Source organism: Carcharodon carcharias, chromosome 12, assembly GCF_017639515.1.
Source record: "Carcharodon carcharias isolate sCarCar2 chromosome 12, sCarCar2.pri, whole genome shotgun sequence".
Classification (NCBI taxonomy): domain Eukaryota; kingdom Metazoa; phylum Chordata; class Chondrichthyes; order Lamniformes; family Lamnidae; genus Carcharodon; species Carcharodon carcharias.
Window position 1 is genome coordinate 14,902,628 of NC_054478.1, and position 16,942 is coordinate 14,919,569.

At 46.0% G+C, this 16,942-nt stretch overlaps 1 protein-coding gene across 1 annotated transcript in view; it reads left to right on the top strand.

The window, feature by feature from the left end:
• Positions 1-1,168: 1,168 nt before the first annotated feature.
• The window catches only part of LOC121285183 (C-X-C chemokine receptor type 2-like), a 29,942-nt gene continuing 14,168 nt past the window's right edge, over positions 1,169-16,942 (top strand). The window contains exon 1 of the mRNA XM_041201443.1: positions 1,169-1,297. The gene's annotated coding sequence lies outside the window, so the exon portion shown is untranslated. The remainder of the gene's footprint in view (positions 1,298-16,942) is intronic.

The following is a 16,942-nucleotide window of genomic DNA, read 5'->3' on the forward strand; positions in this document are numbered from 1 at the left end:
TAAAAATAAGCGGTCTTCCATATAAGGTGCAAATGGGGAGGAATTTCTACTCTCAGAGAATCGTTAGTCTTTGGAATTCTCTTCCCCAGAGAGCAGCGGAGGTTGGGTCATTGAATACGTTCAAGGCTGAGTTAGACAGATTTTTAACAATCCTTGACAAAGGAGTCAGGATTCTGGGGAGAAGGCAGGAAAGTGGAGTTAAGGCTCAATCAGGTCAGCCATGATCTTATTGATTGGCAGAGCAGGCTTGAAGGGCAGAATGGCCTACTCCTGATCCTATTTCTTATGTTCTTAAGGGGGACTGATAGTGTAGATATTTTCTTACTGATTGGGGAGTTTAGGACTAGGATAAAATATTATTCAGAAGTAAAATTAGAAAACACTTCTGCGCACAAAGAGTTGCAGAATTTTGGAATTCACTTCTGATTTGATTTCATTTGATTCCATTTCCAACTGATTGATTAATTGAAAGCTTTGCATTAACTGAAGACATTAAAGGATATGGGGCAAAGGAGGTTATATGGAGTTAGATTGTAGATCAACCACGATCGAATTAAATGGTGGAACAGTCTTCAAGGGCTAAATGGCCTTCTCCTGTTCCTATTTTCCTGTCTGGTATGTTGCTTTTCATTCTTTCATGCCTTGTGAGTGTTGCTAGCAAAGCCAGTGTTTGTTGCTTACCCCAATTGCCCTTGAGGAGGTGGTGGTGAGCTGCCTTATCAAAGGCCTTATGAAAATCAAAATACATTGCATCTACTCTTCCTGTTCAAAGAATTCAATAGCAATTTTCCTATTAAAATCCTTGCTGACTATTCTTTATTATATTTTAGGTTTCAAGGTAATTACACAAGATTCTTAAATGCAATATCAGCTGATCTGCTAATTCTACAGGAAACTGCTTTCCCAAACAACTACCAACTCGAATTCAACACATTTGAGTTCCAATTCTAATTGTAACATTTCTGTTCCATGTTAATGTTACAAATATGATGTGTTGCAAAATCTATGGGATTTTATTTAGAGCACTCGAGCCACTATTCATACGGATTCTACATTTTCTCCTTTAAATTATTTTAGTATTGCAACACCCTTCCTACTTTATAGAACACCCTCCCTGTTTAACAGGACACACGCTGGACAGTCTTCTCACTGTTTTGCAGAAATATCAATGCGTTCACATCACCAAACATTGTAGAAGCCTCTGAGCTGTTGTCCAACAGCTGGTATGTTTGACAGTGAAGAAAATCATCTTATGAACCCACAGATGGGCTGGTAAGATGGTTCACCCTTTGAGAAGGTATGTAGATATTAATCAGCAATTTAAATGAATTGATTTTGCAAAAAAAAAAAAAAAAAAATCATTTTGTGCTCAGCAAGCTGGGGCAGGTTGATGTTGGAATTGGATGGCTCACTCATTCACTCAACTATACAGGGGTGTTTGAACCCTGATTTAGACAGCACTTGTGATTGGAGCTTCAATAGGCATGAACTTGAATAACATTTTCTAATAGAATCGAAGATTGGTTACAGCACAGAATGAGGCCATTTGGTCCACTGTTTCTGTGCTGGCTTCCTGCAATAGTAACTCAGCTAGCCCCCGCTCTTTCACCTGAGATGCTTAGCCAATTCTCTTTTGAAGGCTCAACTGAGTCTACCTCAATCACCACTTTCAGGTAGCGCATTCCACACACTGACCACTTGCTGCATAAAATAACTTATCCTCACATTGTCAAGAAGGTATAATAATTTTCATAATGTTATTGGAGTTTATTGTAAAATAGAGTAATTGCGGGATGTGTCTATGTGTCTATATGGGCAAAATTTTTAGCTTAGCAGGTGGGCATGCGCCTGACCCACCTGAGTGTAAAATGACATGTGGTGATGTCAGCCGAGTGTGCTGCTGTCCGTCACCGCGCAGTCGCACTAAAAGGCCTATTAAAGCCGACTAAGGCCATTAACTTAACAACTGACTTTAATTTTTCACTGCCCGTTCAACCTAATGGTTCACGAGCAGGATGAGGTTTCCAAAAGCAAATACAAATAAAATAAAAACTTTATTTTTTAATTAAAAACACGTCCCTGCTCATGTGACAGAGCATGAGGGGACATGTTTCATTACACTTTTCTGCTCTTTTCTTCAGCTCTGTGCCTCAGGGAGATTATTCTGTGCTCTCTCATGAGCGTGGCAAAGTTCACGCTAGGCCTGCTCGCTCTACCACCCCCCACCCTTCCCTACCCGCACTGCTACTGCTCACGTATCATGCTGGGCAGGCCTTAATTGGCCCATCTGCATAAAATCGGGGAGTGCTGCCGATTGCGGGCGGCGGTTGGTTTCCCGACCACCCACCCCCACAGATCCCGCGTGCCTGGGGCAAAATTCTGCGCTATGTGGCTGTGTGTGTGTGTGTGTGTGTCAGCTAGTCTGGGTGCTTTGATCTAAGAGAGGTTATGTTCGAAATGTTTTTTAGATAAATATGGGGATGTTTAAAAACATAGGTGTCAAGGGAACATTTGCATTTTGAAATAACCCAGACTAGACTGTTTTCAAAGGAGGGGTGAAATGTGTCACCTAGCCAGGTGAAGTTTAGAAACAGTGTGTTTATTTTTCCCAAAGATTATTGGTATAACTTAGCACTATGAGAGGTTTTATTATCAAGGAAATAAAGTCCAAAGACATAGGCCAGAATCTTATGGCCGGCGTGTGGGATCGGCGGGAACAGAAACAGGCTGGTGCGGTCAGGACGCTGTCTGCGATCGGCTCCTCACTGCGATTTTATACGGGCTGGCCAATTAAGACCCACTCAGTGTAAGACGTGGCAGCAGCAACAGAGGGAAAGGGCAGGCGGGAGAGGGAGTTCAATGTCCACCGGGTCCAATGGCGACCTGGCGGCCAATTCAAAAGTGGCCGTGGCAGCTATGTGAAGGCTGCCAGTGAAGCACTTGCACCTCGTCACGGAGCTCATTACTGGTGAACATGGCGGGCAGGAGGGCAGGTCGTCAGGACAGTCAGCCCAGCGTTTTTCTGATGAATGTCTTGCTGCCCTCCTGGAGAAGGTGGAAGCACGGAGAGAAATCCTTATCCCCAGGGACGGGAGGAGGAGGACCCCCCACCTGACCAACAGGGCCTGGGAGGAGGTGGCATCCAGGGTCAGCAGCCATGATGTGGTGAGGCGCACTTGGGTGCAGTGCCAGAAGCGCTTCAATGATCTCCAGAGTGCTCATGGCTCTGCACTCAGCACTCTGCACTCAGCGCTCTGCGCTCTGCGCTCAGCACTCTGCACTCTGCACTCAGCGCTCTGCACTCTGCGCTCAGCGCTCTGCACTCTGCACTCAGCCCTCTGCACTCAGCGCTCTGCGCTCTGCACTCTGCACTCAGCCCTCTGCACTCTGCACTCTGCACTCAGCCCTCTGCACTCTGCACTCTGCACTCAGCCCTCTGCACTCTGCGCTCTGCGCTCAGCGCTCAGCATTCTGCGCTCTGCGCTCTGCACTCAGCCCTCTGCACTCAGCGCGCTGACCTCTGCACTCTGCACTCAGCACTCTGCACTCAGCCCTCTGCACTCTGCACTCTGCACTCTGCACTCTGCACTCTGCGCTCTGCACTCAGGGGCGGAGAAGGGCGAGCGGGGAACTTTGGGCATGCACGCGAGTGAGCGCTTGAAAATCTCCCCAAGGCACAAAGCTGCCTCAGGGAGATGAAGAGTTTTAAAAATTAGAAATAAAGATTTCAAAAACGTTATTATACATTTCCCCTCATGTGACTCTGTTAGATGCTACAAATGAAATTTCAAAAGATATTATTTTATTTTTATTTGATGTTGGAAACCTCATCCCGACTGTGGATGAGATTTCTCAAAAAAATGCAAAAAATGCTTGGCCTTTTCGCCTGCCCACCAACCGTAAGGTTGGATGGACAGTGAAAAATTTAAGGCAATTAATACTTTAATGGCCTTCTAATTGTCAGCAGGCGCCGATTCCCACGCACACCCGCTGACCGAACTATTGCGCAAATATGCATTGATTACTATTTGAAGCTTAACTAGTGTGAGTCACCTCAGCTCTATTTAAGAAAGGGACTATTTAGAAGCACACTACAGTGAGCTTGCACATGAACAGTGGGGAGAGCTCATTCTGAGTGAGACATAACCAGAGTGAGTGTGGATATTGGCAATTTGGTGCACAGTGGGAATTCGGTGCATAGGGGAAGAGGTGCTCTTTGTATTTTTTCTTTGCTGTCCAACTTCTTAAATCTTCAGAGAGTGGTCTTGCCCTACTGTAGCAGTAGAGGCTACAAGGGAAAGGAATAACTGATAAGTAGTGGGTCAGGTTGGGTAAGTATTTCCTACTTTAATCGCTTATAGTTTAAGGTTGTCTTGTGGTTTTTGGTTGGATATTCTGTAGTAATGAAGATCAGGAAAGAAGGGCCCAAGAGGAATTGATTTAAAAGGTTTAATTTAAATGGATAAGTCATGGCAGGAGAGCTCAAAGCCGTGGTGTGCTCCTCGGGCTCCATGTGGGAAGCCGGGAACATTTCCAGTGCCCGGGACCAGCATGTGTGCAGGAAGTGTGTCCAGCTGCAGCTCCTGGAAGCTCGGGTTTCAGAGCTGGAACGCCGGCTGGGGACACTGTGGAGCATCTGTGAGTCTGAGAGCATCGTGGATGGCATGTTTAGACAGGTGGTCACACTGCAGATGAAGGGATTTGAGGAAGGAAGGAAATGGGTGACCACCAGGCAGTCCAAGAGAAACAGGCAGGTAGTTCAGGAATCCCCTAGGGCCCCATTTGCAAATTGGTATTCCATTTTGGAGGCTGATGAGGGTGCTGCTTCCTCCAGGGAGTGCGGACAGAGTCAAGCTTGTGGCACCACAAGCAGCCTGTCTGTACAGGAGGGGAGGAAGCGAGGAAGAGCAATAGTAATAGGGGATTCTATAGTCAGGAGAACAGATAGGTGCTACTGTGGCCATCAACGTGACTCCAGGATGGTATGTTGCCTCCCTGGTGCCAGGGTCTGGGATGTCACTGAACGGCTGCAGAGCATCCTGAAGGGGGAGGGTGATAAGGCAGAGGTCATGGTACATGTTGGTACCAATAACATAGGTAGAAAGAGGGATGAGGTCTTGCGTCAAGAATTCAGGGAGTTAGGCAGTAGACAAAAAAGCAAGACCTCCCGGGTTGTAATCTCTGGATTACTCCCAGTGCCATGTGTTACCGAGCTCAGGAATAGGAGAATATCGCAGGTGAATACATGGCTTAAGAGTTGGTGCAGGAGGGAGGGTTTTAGATTCCTGGATCACTGGGACCATTTCTGAGTAAGGTGGGACCTGTACAAGCGGGACGGTCTACATCTGAACCAGGGCGGGACTAACATCCATGCAGGCGGGTTTGCTAGTGCTGTTGGGAGGAGTTTCGGCAGGGGGAGGGGACACAGAATGTTAGCAGATTAGGGACTCATCATAATACAGTAAAACAATCAAATCAGAGGGAGTACAGATGCATTAAGTTTCATTACAGATGCATTGAGGGAGTAAGGCAAGGCTGGATGGCCTCGACTTTAATGCCAGGAGTATTACAGGTAAAACGGATGAGTTAAGGGTGAGGATTGATATGTGGATAGTAGCCATCACTGAGACGTGGTTGAGGGAGGGGCAGGATTGGTAGCTCAACATTCTGGGATATAGAATCTTCAGGCAAGACAGGGGAGGGGGTAAAAGAGGAGGAGGCGTTGCATTATTAGTTAAGGATTCAGTTACTGCAGTAAGGAGAGATGATATCTTGAAAGGGGCATCGAATGAAGCTTTGTGGGTAGAGTTTAGGAATAAAAAAGGGGCAGCCACATTGTTAGGTGTTTATTATAGACCCCCAGATAGCTAGTGGGAAATTGAGGAGCAAATTTTTGCACGATTTGCGGAGATGTGTAAAAACAATAACAATCGGGTAATTATATGAGGTGATTTCAACTTTCCCAACATTAATTGGGATAGACGTAGTGTTAAGGGCTTGGATGGAGTGGACTTCTTGAACTGTGTACAGGAGAATTGTTTAGGTCAATATGGAGAGGGTCCAACAAAGGATGGTGCAGTGCTGGACCTAATTCTGGGGAATGAAGCTGGACAGGTGGCTGAGATGGTGGTGGGGGAGCATTTTAGTGATAGCGACCACAACATGGTACAATTTAAGTTTGTTATGGACAAAGAAATCGACAAGTTGCAAAAAAATGTTTTGAATTGGGGGAGAGTGGATTTTAGTAAAATAAGGCAGGATCTGGCCAAGGTAGGCTGGGAACAGCTACTTGTGGGGAAATCTACAGAGGAGCAGTGGGGGGGGGGGGGGGGGGGGGGGGGGGGCGTTCAAAAAGGAAATAGGGAGGGTACAGGCTCAACGTGTTCCCTCTAGAGTGATAGGAAGGAGTAACAAGCCCAGAGAACCATGGATGACCAGAGATATTCAGGTTATGATGAGAAGGAAAAGAGAGGCTTTTAGCAGGTACAAGGGAAACAAATCAGCAGAGGCATTAGCAGAGTACAGACAGTGCAGGGTGGAGCTTAAGAAAACAATTAGGAGAGCAAAGAGGGGATATGAGAAAGCGCTGGCTGGTAAAAGTTGGGAAAATCCCAGGATATTCCATAAATATATCAATGGGAAGCGGGTAACCAGGGAAAGAGTAGGGCCCATAAGGGACCAAGGGGGCAATCTACGGGTGGAGCCATAGGACATCGCTAGAGAGTTGAATGAATACTTCACATCCATTTTCACCCAAGAGAATGAGGATGAAGGTATCAATCTAGGGGATAGAGACTGTGAGGTTCTTGAGCAAATTGATGTAGAAAGTGGCAAGGTATTGGAGGTGCTGGCAGGCTTAGAAGTGGACAAATCTCCAGGTCCGGATGTTTTGTGTCCCAGACTGCTGAGGGATGCAAGGAATGAGATCGCAGGGGCTCTGACCCAAATTTTTAAGTCCTCTCTGGCCACGGGGGGAGGTTCCAGAGACTGGAGAACAGCTAATGTGGTTCTGCTATTTAAGAATGTAGAGATAAGCCAGGGAACTGTTGGCCAGTAAGTCTCACGTCAGTAGTAGGGAAACTATTGAAGAAAATTCTGAAGCAGAGAGTCTGTCTCCACTTGGAGAGGCAAGATTTAATGGGGGATAGTCAGCATGGCTTTGTCAGAGGGAGGTCATGCCTAACAAATTTGATTGAATTTTTTGAGGAGGTGACCAGGTGTGTAGATGAGGTTAGTGTAGTTGATGTAGTTTATATGGATTTCAGCAAAACTGACAAGGTCCCACATGGGAGACTTATAAAGAAGGCAAAGGCACATGGGATACAGGGTAATTTGATAAGGTGGATTCAAAATTGGCTTAGTAGTAGGAGACAGAGGGTGATGACAGAAGGATGCTTTAGTGACTGGAAGCCAGTATCCAGTGGCGTACCACAGGGATCTGTGCTCAGTCCTCTATTATTTGTCATTTATATAAATGACATAGATGACTATGTTGGGGGGAGGATTAGTAAGTTTGTGGATGACACAAAGATTGGCTGGGTGGTTAACAGTGAGGTTGAGTGTCTTGGGCTACGGCAAGATATAGACGGGATGGTCAAATGGGCAGATAAATGGCAGGTGGAATTTAACCCTGAAAAGTGTGAGATGATACACTTTGGAAGGAGTAATTTGACAAGGAAGTATTCAATGAACGGCATGGCACTAGGAAGTTCTGAGGAACAAAGGGACCTTGGCGTGTGTGACCATAGATCTCTGAAGGCAGAGGGGCATGTTAGTGGGGTGGTGAAAAAGGCATATGGGACACTTTCCTTTATCAATCAAGGCATAAATTACAAAAGTAGAGAGGTCATGTTGGAGTTGTATAGAACCTTGGTGAGGCCACAGCTGGAGAACTGTGTGAAGTTCTGGTCGCCACATTATAGGAAGGATGTGATTGCACTGGAGGAGGTGCAGAGGAGATTCATCAGGATGTTGCCTGGAATGAAACATTTAAGTTATGAAGAGAGGTTGGATAGACTTGTATTGTTTTCATTGGAGCAGAGAAGATTGAGTGGAGACCTGATCGAGGTGTACAAGATTATGAGGGGCATGGACAGGGTGGATAGGGAGCAGCTGTTCCCCTTAGTTGAAGGGTCAGTCATGAGGTGACACAAGTTCAAGGTGAGGGGCAGGAGGTTTAGGGGGTGTGAGGAAAATCTTTTTTACCCAGAGGTGGTGACGGTCTGGAATGCACTGCCTGGCTGGGTGATGGAGGGGGGTTGCCTCACATCCTTTAAAAAGTACCTGGATGAGCACTTGGCACGTCATAACATTCAAGGCTATGGGCCAAGTGCTGATAAATGGGATTAGGTAGGAAGGTCAGGTGTTTCTCACGTGTCGGTGCAGACTTGATGGGCTGAAGGGCCTCTTCTACACTGTGTGATTCTATGATGTCAGGATGCTTTCCCGACATCATTATGCATCATTTCACACTCAAACAGGTCAGGCGCATGCCCACCTGCCAAGGTGAAAACTCTGCCCATTGAATTCAAATTCCACCATCTGCTGTGGAGGGATTCCAACCCTGGTCTCCAGAACATTGTCCTCGGTCTCTAGATTATTGGTCCAGTGACAATAACACCTACATCATTGCCTCTCCCATTGACAGGGCTGGAGTCTGGTATTAAACTGATATTGACCTGGCTGGAGGCTGGTACTAAACTGATATTGACAGAGGTGGAGGCTGATATTAAAATGATATTGACCTGGCTGGAGGCTGATATTAAAATGGTATTTTCAGAAGTGGGGGCTGTTATTAAAATGATATTGACAGAGGTGGGGGCTGATACTAAAATGATATTTTCAGAGGTGGAGGCTGATATTAAAATGGTATTTTCAGAAGTGGGGGCTGTTATTAAAATGATATTGACAGAGGTGGGGGCTGATATTAAAATTATATTGACAGAGGTGGGGGTTGATATTAAAACGATATTGAGCTGGCTGGAGGATGATATTAAAATGATATTGACCTGGCTGGAGACTGTTATTAAAATGATATTTTCAGAGGTGGGGGCTGACATTAAAATGATATTGATAGGGTTGGAGGCTGATATTAAAATTATATTGACCTGGATGGAGGCTGATATTAAAATTATCTTGACAGGGTTGGAGGTTGATATTAAAAGGCAGTCGGGTAATTTGAAGTAAAGGATAAGACTGCATTGGGTTTTTTTTACTGTGTCTTTTGCCTAATGTCCTAACTTGGTTGGTTTCTTTGATTTCTAGTTGTTGAACTCTGGAAACCCCATCCAATTAAGTGGGGAATGAACACTATATCTAGACAAGTGACACAGGACACTGGTCACATTGAAATGACTGGGGTGAGAGGCAGAGATGGCAATTTGACTTTGTGTGATCGAGGCAGTAGTGAAGCAGTAACCCATTCTATATCCCTCCTGCTTTATATTTCCATCAAAGTCAATGAGAAAAAATAACCAGAGGGAAAAGGCAGAGACAAAGATAGTGACAGAGAGAGACAAAGACATCCAGAGAGAGAGAGAGAGAAGGAGAGAAAGAAAATCAAAGAGTCATATATTTGAAAAGGGCAAATTTACAAGGTTGTGGGGGAAATCTGGGCAGTGGGGCTATTTGGATAGCTCTTTCAAAAAGCTGGCACAAGCATGCTGGGCCAAGGGGCCTCCTTCTGTGATTTACGAATCTGTTGTTCTAACAGAGCCAAGTTTACTGAGATGTACACCAGGAAACAGTTAAACGCTGAGTGTAAAGCATAGGAAATGGGATGGAAATACATAATGCTTCCATTTTGTTGTAGTGGGGTTTCAAGGGCTTCCCCCAGGTGTGTACATGGACTGTATCTACAGGATAGGTGCAGACCTGAGAATAGAGAGGAATCATGGCACGGACCTTCCGAGCAGCGACAATGATGGTCGGATTGTCGCTGAGCTCATAAATTCCCCTGACTCGACATTGCTGCGCCTTGCTTCTGGGGTCTTCTGACAGTGGCCTTCACAGAGATGTGCAGTGCAGCGACCTCGGGGAACTCTGTTGCAGCACAGTGGGGGGAAGACAGGACACACCCTCTTTTTAAGGCACTAGCTGCTGTATGGTAAGTTTGAAGGTCCAGCCTTTGAATGTTTATGAATGGATCAATGGATGAATGGGTCAGTGAGTGAATGGGTAGGTGGTTAGGCCGGTAAGTAGGTATGCTGGTAGGTGTGAAGGTATTGAGGTGTGTTGGAGGGTAGAGTGGGAAAGTGGGTGAGGTGGTAGGTGAGTGAGTGGGTGGTCCGGCTGGTTCGGGAGGGTAGTCAATGGTTGTGGGCGTATTCAGATGGCTGGGAGGGCTAGTTGGGTTGTTGGGGGATAACAGGTTAGGCAGTTAGTCAGGTCTTGTTGGGGGTAGTCAGGTCTAGTCAGAGGGGGTAGTCAGGTGGTTGGGAGGGTAGTCAGGTCAGGTCTGGGGGTCAGTCAGGTCGGAGGGGTTATTGGGGGTTGCAGGGGGTGATTGGGGTGTCGGTTGTGAAGGCACCCAGCTGTTAGGCTCGGTTTTAATCTGTCTAATGTTTTCTGGGTAACTCCCCAGGTAAGTACCGTGGAACTGTCCGAAACCTCTGATCTAACTCAGAGTTGTAAACTGTTGAGGAGGGTGTGAGAACAGGATAATTGCCCAAAGGAAGGTTAAGCTTCCTGGGCAATTCCTACATAGGTTCGCACATGAGGACTTCCCCAGGGTCCCAATGTGCATCTTCAGTTGTATGTCTGGTCTCTGATGATCTGGAGACCGGGAGATTTGGCCCATGAGCCTAGCTACATGCAGTTATTTCAGGCCCTTCCATCTCATTTTACCCTTGTTATACCAGAATGAAACTCAGACTTCGGGACTGAGAAAGAATCAGCATTTTGTCTTGTGCTTGACCCCCTTCGGATGGGAGGATCTGAGTGGCCAGGAAACATCACTAGATGGTGGGATGTAAAGATATTGGTTATTTTTCATAGCTAGTGTGAAGTAGTGGAAGGATTCATGGGCTGATTAACAGTCTGACAATGTGAACACTGTTTCCATAACTGCAATCTTCTTCATCTCACTGGATAGGGAGGGCTAATCCGATATTGTGGGAGGGTGTTATGGGCTTCCGCAACACATATGATGGTGAGGGGCAACCCACACCCACTGGATGTCAGGATCCTGCCAGATGTCGACCCACAATTCAGAGCCGGAGCTCTGATCTCCACTCACTGACACTGTCGAGAACGGTTCAAACACTGCACCTTCTGACTCAGAGGTGTGAATGCTGCCACTGGACTAGAAACCTGCTCCACTTCAAACATAAATAGCCAAAAGATCCCACAGGCGGCAACATCTTAGATCAGCAACTGTATCTGTGTTCACTGACTTGAGAAATTATTACTTGTGACAAATGAGCTGTCTCTTATCACTCAGCAAAGAGAGAAAGTCCAGATGACTGTGTTGCCTGCCTGGTACTGGGGTTCGGGACATCTGCTCAGGGCTGGAGAGGAACTTGCAGTGGGAGAGGGTGGATCCAGTTGTCATAGTCCATGTAGTTACCAATGACATAGGTAGAACTAGGAAAGAGGTCCTGCATAGAAAGTATGAGGAGCTAGGCACCAAATTAAGAAGCAGAACCTCAAAGGTAATAATCTCTGGCTTATTACCTGAGCCATGTGCAAATTGGCAAAGGGTAAATAAAATTGGAGAGATGAATATTTGGCTCAAAGGCTGGTGTAGGAGAAGTGAGTACCGGTTTGGGGGGCACTGGCACCAGTACTGGGGAAAGTGGGGGCTGTACCGTTGGGACAATCAACACCTGAACTCTGCTGGGGCTGGTGTCCTCGCGAGCTGCATAATTAGGGAAGTAGAGAGGGTTTTAAACTAAATAGTGGGGGCAAGGGTTCCAATTTGCGAAGATGTGGTAAATCAAAGAGTAGAGACAAAGCAAGAGAGAAAGGTATTAATGTGGAAAATGATAAACAGACCATTACAGGAAGGGGCAGAGAAGACAGGGAGTACAAATCTAAGAGTAAATCAGCAGACAAGGCTAGAAGTTACAAAAATAATAAAAAGATAAAACTAAAGGCTCTGTATCTGAATGCATGTAGCATTCGAAATACAACAAATGAACTGAGAATGCAAATGGAAACAAATAAGTATGATCTGATAGCCATTATAGAGACATGGCTGCAGGATGACATAGATTGGGACCTGAATATCGAAGGCTACGTGACATTTAGGAAGGACAGTAAGCTAGGAAAAGGTGGAGGAGTGGCTTTGTTAATTAATGATGGTATTAGCACATTAGAGAGGGATGACCTAAGTTCAGGAAACCAGAATGTAGAAATGGTTTGGGTAGAAATGAGAAATGTTAAAGGTGAAAAGTCACTTGTTGGAGTGGTGTACAGGCCCCCTAACAGTAATCATACAGTAGGATGGGGTATAAAGGAAGAAATAATGGGAGCTTGTCAGAAAAGTGCAGCAAAAATCATGGGGGATTTTAATCTGCATATAGACTGGGAAAATCAGATGGGCAAAGGAGCCTTGGTGAAGAGTTCATAGAATGAGTTCAGGATAGTTTCTTAGAACAGCATGTTCTGCAGCCAACCAGAGAGCAGCTTATACTAAAACTGGTATAGTGCAATGACATAGGGTTAATTAATGACCCCATAGTGAAGACACCCTTAGGTAGTAGCGCCCATAATATGATTGAATTTTACATTCAGTTTGAGCGAGAGAAAAATGGGCCCAAGACTAATATTTTAAACTTAAATAAGGGAAATTATGAGGGCATGAAAGCAGAGCTAGCTAAAGTGAACTGGCAAATTAGGTTAAGAGATAGGTCAATCGGGATGCAGTGGCGGACATTGAAGGGGATATTTCAGAATACACGGAATAAATGTATTCCAATGAGAAAGAAAAATTCCAGGGGGAGGACCTACCATCTGTGGTTAACTAAATAAGTTAAAGAGTGTATAAAACTTAAAGAAAAAGCATATAATTGCACATAGATGGTGGCAGGTCAGAAGATTGGTCAGAATATATAAAAAAAAGCAAAGTATGACCAAAAGATTGGTAAGGAAGGAAAAATTAGAGTATGAGAGAAAGCTAGCTAGAAATATAGGGCAGAATCTTCTGGCTGACGTGCGGGTCTGATGTCACGTGAGCGTCCCAACGTCAGCACACGGCATCGCGATATTTCGGTCGGCAGGCACGCTATGCAGCGGGATGCACCCGCCATTAATTAAAGGCCTTGTTAAGGCCCTTAACTCACCAATCGACCAGGATTTTGAGGGGCCCATGCGAGTTTCGGGTCGGTGCACGGGCCCAACGGACTGGCGGGTAAGTGATTTTTTTACAAACCTCATCCAGTGGCGGGATGAGGTTTGATATCGGGTTTAATAACTTTTAATAAAGCGTTTGTGCTCTTCACTAACATATCCCATCTCGTGTGACATTTTCACATGAGGGGGCCATGTTAATGATTTTTAAAATTTTCTATTTTAAGAGTTTCACTGAGTTTCAGCGATCTCCCTGAGGTAGCACTTTGCCTCAGGGAGACGTGCGCTCTTTCATGTGCATGCACGAAAGGACACACACTGCCAGTCGGGGAATCCACCCACCACCCCCCCCCCCGCCCCGGCTGCACAGGAAGCGCATGGCGCTTCCAGTCGGGTGACCCGCTGGGTGGGCTTTAATTGGCCCGCCCACTTAAAATGGCGACGGGGCCCATTTTGGAGGCAGCGAATAGCTGCCCACCCGCCCGTCAAGGGCAAAATTCTGCACATAAAGACAGACAGTAAGAGTTTCTATAGATGGTTGATAAAGAAAAGAGTTAATAAAGTGAGTTCTGGTCCTATAGAAAGTGGATCTGGAGAATTAATAATGGAGAATAAGGAGATGGCAAATGAATTGAACTGGTCTTCATGATAGAGGATACAAGTAGCATCCCAGGAATAGCTGTAAATCAGGAAATGGAAGGGAGGAAGGAACTCAGAAAAATTACAATCACCAGGCAAGTCGTCCTAAGAAAATTGTTGCAGCCGCGGGCTGACAAGTGCCTGGGTCCTGATGGGTTTCATCCTAGGGTCTTAAAAGAAGTGGTTAGGGAGATAGCTGATGCATTGGTTTTAATTTTCCAAAATTCACTAGATTTGCAGAAGGTTCCATTAGATTGGAAAATAGCAAATGTAACTCCTTTATTCAAAAAGGGAGAGAAGACAAGAAGCAGAAAACTGCAGGTCAGTTAGCTTAACATCTGTCATAGGAAAATGTTAGAAGCAGTTATTCAAGACGTTGTAGCAGGGCACTGGGAAAAATTCAGGGTAATCAGGCAGAGTTAACATGGTTTTGTGAAAGGGAAATTATACTTAACCAATTTATTGGAGTTCTTTGAACTAGTAATTTATGCTGTAGATAAAGGGGAACTGGTGGGTGTACTGTATTTAGATTTTCAGAAGGGCTGTGACTGGGACGGGAGATGTGTGCAGTTTCTTTAGTCCCACTACTCCACAGGTCGCACCATAGGTGTAAATGTTAATTTCACTCACCAAAACGGCCAATTGTTTACTTTTTGCTATTGTTAGAACCAGAATAAAAGAGACTTTAACCAGGCTTCTTTCAATAAACTCAGAATGATAGATTTATTATGAAATGAAACTTCTTTTTAAAAAAACAAGCTGCAAAAACTGGTTAACATGCAATTTGTAATCCAGAAGTGTACCACATACCCCTTTAAATCCCAAGACATATACACATACACACAAAGGACAAAACAAACAGGGTCACTGCAGAGGTTGACTTTTAAGGAAATGAACAACTCTTGGCCAGTGGGTAAACTTAATGGTCAGAATTTAACATTGCAGCCTGGCCGCCTGTGAAATCGTGTGAGAAAATGTTGGGTGTGCATCCTGATATAATTGCGCCATATTATGGTCAGCGGGTGCACACAGGAGTCAGAATTGTGCTGGCTGACAATGAAATGGGCAATTAAGCCCCTTAAAAAAACAATTGATTGAAATTTTATCTGGCCCCATGTGATTTTGCAGTCAGCCACAGTGGGCCACACTGCCAAGTGGCCATTCTGTTTTTAAGTGAAACTCAATCCAGGGCTGGATAAAAGTCGACCAGAGCTGTGCCTATGTGAGTAGATAGGAGTTTAGGTGAGAGTTGGCTGAAGGTGCTTTTCTACAATTATTTGCATTTTCTGTATTTCTGGAGCACTCTTTGACTCACAAGCTTTCTTAGAGGCTTTCTGCCAAGTGCACCCTTCAAGCACTGTCCTGTGTCATCAGTATTCCCGCAAATGGGGATTGGCTACTCTACTGGAGGGACCTCTCTTCTGAGGAGGAGAGGGCCAGAAGGGAGAGAAGGGCCGGCGTCCTCAGGCAGTGTCCCAGAGAGCGACCTGTGGAAAGAGAGATGCCATATGGGATGCAGGGCCAGCAGGAAGTGCAAGGCGGACAGGTCCGCAGAAGGCGTTGTTATCCTGCAGTGAGAGTCTACAGGCAGTGCTCCAGCTACCTGGACATGTTGGAGGTTCAGTGCTGAAGGAAGCTCCGCCTCTCCAAGGAGACTGTGACCTCCATTTTCCATATGATTGGCTCAGAGTTCGCCTCAAACCATGTCAGTTACCACTCATGTGGCCATAAAGGAGCCTGCGGGTGAGCCTGGTGCCTTGATCAACAGAACGGGGTTCCACTCCCTGAATGTCCAGTTGTTTGTGACCACAAGACTCAGATTTTGCAGCTCTGTGCCAGGTACCTTGGGAGCTCCCATGACTCATATATCCTTTGACACTCCCAGGTGCCAGGGATCTTTGTCACTCCAGCTCAGTTGGATGGTTGGCTCCTGTGGAACAAAGGCTATCCTCTGAAAAGGCAGCTCATGACGCCACTCCAACAGCTAAGCACAGAAGTGGGAGGAGAGGTACAATAGAAACCATGCCTCTACAAAAGGGTGGTGACTGAGAGGACCCAATTGTCTACTCAAGATAAGGTTCCGGTACCTGGACTGATCAGGGGCAGCACTTCAAAATCTTTCAGGACATAGCTGCAGAATTGAGGGACCTTATGGGATTCAGGGAGACAAGGGAGGCTTTGATTCTCCTTTCATTCAGTTAGGCATCCAATGCATGGTTTGAAAAAGGGGGTAAGGGTGACACCTCCTTACTGTATGCTCCTGATGAGGGCATCTTGTGACTCCTATGTCAATGTCTGTCACAAGCCACTCCCATGCCCAACACCTATGAGAAACAAAAAGCACATTCAGACCATGAAACATAATAACATCTTTAAATGGTGGTCATGTTTACACAATGTGAACCTAGAACACGTTTCAACAGAAGGAATATTACCCATGACGACCCCTCATGTTTATAGTGCCATAAACTTCTGCTTGCGAGTGTTGTGTCTTGTAACCCTAACCCCCTTGCACCGTGCACACTGGCAGCGGCATTAGAGGCAGCCTGCTCATTGTGATGTCCTGTCAGCCCTGATGACAATGGTGGATGTCCTCTGGCTGGCGGAGCCTGTGCAGGTACAGCTTGGGACTGAGTTTCCAGCGCCATGGCTGGGCACTCCTCGGTCATCGTGGCCTCATCAGATGCCTTGGGCACTGGCAGAGAGGTGGAGGAGTTGCTGCCTTCATCTGAAGCGCCTGAGAGGAGCCCACAGAAGTGACATGTAGTTGGTCGGCCAATGTGAGTTTGGTTTGAACCTCCCTGCTCATCATTGATGGACGGGCCCCCAGCAGAGTTACTAGGTGCCTCATCCATCTCTCACACTGGCAGTGACTTGCTGAGGTCACTGCTGGTGTGTGAGGGCTTGCAGGTCCGAGCGCAGCCCCCAGAAATCCCTGATTCTGTTCCTGGAGCTGTCTCTCCATGACAGTCTTCGCTCTCTCAATGCAAGAGACTGTGTGCTTGGAGCTCCA